Source organism: Papaver somniferum, chromosome 7 (genome assembly GCF_003573695.1).
Source record: "Papaver somniferum cultivar HN1 chromosome 7, ASM357369v1, whole genome shotgun sequence".
Lineage (NCBI taxonomy): Eukaryota > Viridiplantae > Streptophyta > Magnoliopsida > Ranunculales > Papaveraceae > Papaver > Papaver somniferum.
The window spans coordinates 185,455,278-185,459,878 of record NC_039364.1 but is presented as its reverse complement, the minus strand read 5'-3'; the positions used below and the strand labels follow the sequence as shown (position 1 = coordinate 185,459,878).

Below are 4,601 nucleotides of genomic sequence, written 5' to 3'. Positions count from 1 at the left end.
GACAAGTATTTTTTAAAATGAAAATCAGTGTAAGGAACTTAGAGACTAAGATTTATAGTTTCCATTATATAAATTAGTGTAAGAAAAATACACTTTCCTATTTGATAGAATTTAAATCAGCATAGTTGAACCCAGAGCCACAAATTTTAGTTATAGAAAGACTTATAGGTTTGTGCTTTGTTTCGTGTGTTTGCGCTTAGAAAAGAGATAGGATAATTCTTTAAGGTGGGGAGTTTTTTGAAGACCAGAAGGATGGTTCGATTTTCGAGGACGAAAATGTATAAGATGGGGAGAATGTAAAGACCCTCAATCTCGTCAACGCTATAAGACCAGTCAAGTGACAAATTAGCCGATAATAACTCGATTAGCTTAACACGAACGTTAATTAATAGAGATTAATCTAACAACGATCTAGATACGAAATTAGCACCGTCGGATAGATCTCGAAAAGTTTCGCAGAATAGACTACTCGAAAGTGTCATTCTGATATCAGATGAAGGAGATATCATCATATTTGTTTGAATGGAAAAATGACTATCTAGATCGAGTGGCTTCCCGTATCAATTTTTTGGGTGCCTTAATAAGTTTTGGTTGGCCTTATCCACCGAGAGGATAAACTCGCTCTCTTTCTCTTTTCTTCTTCTTCTTCTTTCTTCTTCGTTCTTTTTCTTCTCCTGTTCTGCTTATGCGAGTTTTGAGAGGGATCAAATGGAAGTTCTGAGATCGAAAGAAGGTGGAGAAGATCATATTTTATTCGGTAGTGATGGTGGTGGTGTCTATTGTGATTCAGATTCGAAGGAGGAATGAGAAATCGAAGTTAGGGTTTCTGATTTAGGACTGGGTGTGACTGAGGATGATGTTGAGTCGATGAAGTTGAAAGATTGAGAGGGTTGATAATCAATTGAAGTTGTGGAGTTGTTTTGAGGGTTGAATCAAAGAATTAAGGTTATTCTGTGAGTCATTAAAGATATGATTGGAGGTTATTGAGAAGAAATTAGAGGAAGGGTGTTGAAGAACGCGATGTAAAGAAGATTGTTGTGGGTTTAATTTTGGGTTTCGGTTAAAGGGAAGAAGATTGATTAAGAAATTTGCAGAATTAGGTTTCATGTTCTTACCCAAATTAGAATTAGGGTTTTCAGTAAATCAATGATGGCGTTAATGATTTTTGAGTGTCAATCGAACAAGAATGATGGGTTGTTAGTATTTTGAGATGAATTGCTGAAACAAGTAAAAGCAAAGAAGAATATGATTCAACTGTTGGAGTCCATGGTTCAGGTAAAACTGATTGACGTAATTGTTATTTTAATGAAGATCAGTTCGAGTTCAATATTGAATTATAAGTTCTCAATGAACTATAGTTGTGTTTTAAGTTTATAATTGAGGTACAGGATTTGGGTATGTGTTAATGTGAAATGGAGAGGAGTTTGTTGTTGACAGAGGTGGAGTTTTTATAGAACTCGTGGTTGCAGGTGCAAGTGAAATAATATGGACATGTGATGAATATGTGGTTAGGTTGAATGGAAGAATGTGTTGGTTAGAGATGTAATTGCATATAACTATAGTGTCATGTTTGAATGATAGATGATCTGATCAGGTGCCAATGAGATGAAATAGGAATGATGAGGGAGCTGAAGTTAAGTTTAGGCTAGATAGACATAATAGTTGCAATGAAACTGAAGTTGTAGTTGTAACTTAGTTATATCTAGAATTGCAGAGAAGTGGTGTTTAGGGAATCTGGTGGTGATTCAGTTTAGTGGAATGGTTACTAAAAGCTGCAATTGCAGGTAAACCGAATTATCAGTTGTAATTGAGTTATGAAATTATGGTAACTGAGTTTGATAATATTGATTGTTGAAGTGTAGATAAGAAGAGGAATCTGAATTAGTTTATGTTGAATTGAATCTCCTCAGTGGAAGCTTGCAACTGCATTTGCAGGTAAAGCTAAGTTTGTAGTTGAAGTTAAATCATGAAGTTTAATTAAAATGTATATGTTTCTTTGTTTTAATGAGAACTGTAGCTTGAATTTGATTGAAGTTGAAATGATAAGAAGAAGGTTATGTTGTAGGAAGTGAAGCTGTGATAGCTTAGGTCTTGTGCTGTTTTGTCAACCCAGTCAGATATATCTGACTGATTTAATCTTAGCCGACTCAGTTAATCTGACTGAGTTAAATTAGCCTTGTTAACCTGAGTCGAATCAGCTTGACTCACTGAGTCACTAGACCTGAGTCATTGACCAGTTGACATGACCTTGACCGGTTGACTTGACCGGTTGACTTGGACTTAGACGTTGACTGTTAGTTGACTTCTTCTGACCAAACGTGGACCGTTAGTGACCGTTAGTTGACCAATCAGACCAAGCCTTGGATTAATGGACTTGTTTAGTGGACTTGGCTTAGGACTAGATATCCTAGTTTGATGTTTGGACCCCTTATGGTCCGAATTAGCTTTCGGTTCCTTCTACAAGGTTGTAGATATTCATAAGATTTATTTAATGGACTATATAATCAACTTAATTGAATTAGTAAATCTTATAGGTGCTAAAGATAGATAAAAAGGTGTAGAACTATAATTGGATTTGAACCAATAGATAGAACTATACGATTCTTGTGTGAGCCATTTTGGCTAGATTCCTAAAGTTCTTGTGTGATTAACAATTAGTCTTTATTAACAACGATCGATTCAAAGGATGGACCAGTGGATCGTGGATCTCCAGGTAGGCGTGGCTTGTCATCAAAAGAGGTGGGAATTTACATTTAACTCTTTTGAAACCGTTGTTGTTTATTTTACAAAGATTTATGTTTATAAACTCATGCATTGTATATTTGTGCATTCCATGCATTGTTCAGTTTGTATAATGAGTGTTATGTTGATTCTTTGTAATCTTTCCATGGTTTGAAAAGGACTTGTAATGTTTGAATGTCAATATGAATTTTTATGGGAAATAAGAATTTCCACATGTGGTATATAGGATACGCTCCTTCACATTTATACCTAGAGCTTTTATGATATATTGGTCGGCATTTTGCGAGTTCGGAATTGTCGACATCTATATATACGATTAGGTGTGGATTTGCGAGTTCGGAATTGCACAACCATATTATACATTTTTTGAAGAAGGAGTTTGTCCATATGCATGTTTGTTTATTAGAGTGACTTGGTCACTTTTTAATGCTTGGGAAAACATGTATTATTTTCCATGTCTTGCCATGATTTCTTGAAAGTTAAATGTTATATTCTTACTGGGCACCCCTTCTAGGGATGATGTGCTCACCCTGTTGATGGTGGTTTTTAGCTTAAGGTTAAAATTGTAAAACCTTGCATCTGATGTGACGTCACTATGTAAGGAAACGGAGCCATGAGTGTTAACCTCTTCACTGGCATATTTATTGAGCCATTCAATATATTTACATGAAATTTATCCAGACTGGCGCATGTAGCAACCATCCCAGATGTTCTGTAAATTTCGGCGCCTTGCCTATATTCGCTTAATATAAGTTTCTTTGAATGCTTTCTATGCTATGTTCCCCGGTTGAACCCTTAATGTTGATATGGCATGAAAATTTGTGTTCACTCGCAGCAGAGTAGCACGAATTTCCAAATATCAAGGATAAGGTCTTTGCATGAGGTATTCAATCAGAAAGCATGCTGCTCTCTGGCAATGAACTTAAAGAACTCGGTGTCAACACATAGAATTCAATCAATTACTTTTGCGCCTTGCGCAGTATACCAGACCTTGCTTGTCGAAAGTAAGCTTAGGCAAACTAGGAAATTAATCCGCCATGGATTAGTAGGTGCAAAACCTTGCCCAGAATCAGAAAACAGGGAGCCGCAGCGGCAAAGGGAGGCGTGGCCATGCCTTAGGCCAGCTGGCGCCACTTGCCATTGGAAACGCCCCATCCTAAACTCGCCAATCATATCGCTTTAAACTCGCCACACGCACATAAGTTGTGGCTGGGCCCATACTTGCCGTCCCCATTTCCCATCGACCAATCAGGTCGCTGTAAAGACGCCACACTCACACCAGAAGTGTAGCCACGCCCATACTTGTCCGCCCCCGACCAATCAGGTCACTTTAAAATGCGCCACAAGCACTAGAGATGTGGTCGTGCCTTAAGTTTGGCCGTCCTCTTTTCTTTACCAATCAGGTCGCTCTAAACTCGCCACCATACATTAAAGGCCAAATGCGCCCTGCCGCGCCACCATACTAAATGGCAAGCCAAACGCACCCTGCCACAACAGCATATTAATCGGCATGCCAACATGCCACTCTTCCGCAGTAACATGCCACGAGCCACTTTAGCCTTGGCCATGCCGCCAAGCCCTAACTTTGGCACGGCGCCAAATCCTAACCTTGGCCACGCCGCCAAGCCCTAACTTTGTCCACGACGCCAAATCCTAGCCTTGGCTACGCCGCCAAGCCCTAAATTTGTCCACGACGCCAAATCCTAGCCTTGGCCACGCCGCCAAGCCCTAACTTTGGCCACGACGCCAAATCCTAGTCTTGGCCACGCCGCCAAGCCCTAAATTTGGCCACAGTGCCAAATCCTAGCCTTGGCCACGCCGTCAAGCCCTAATTTTGTCCACAGCGCCAAATCCTAACC

The 4,601-nt window shown here is 39.3% G+C and overlaps 1 long non-coding RNA gene across 1 annotated transcript; it reads left to right on the top strand.

Annotated features, from left to right (window-relative positions):
* Positions 1-657: 657 nt before the first annotated feature.
* On the top strand, positions 658-2,005 carry LOC113293214. The gene is made up of 2 exons (XR_003332126.1): positions 658-1,784; positions 1,863-2,005. It is a non-coding gene; the product is annotated as an uncharacterized LOC113293214 (long non-coding RNA).
* Positions 2,006-4,601: the final 2,596 nt, after the last annotated feature.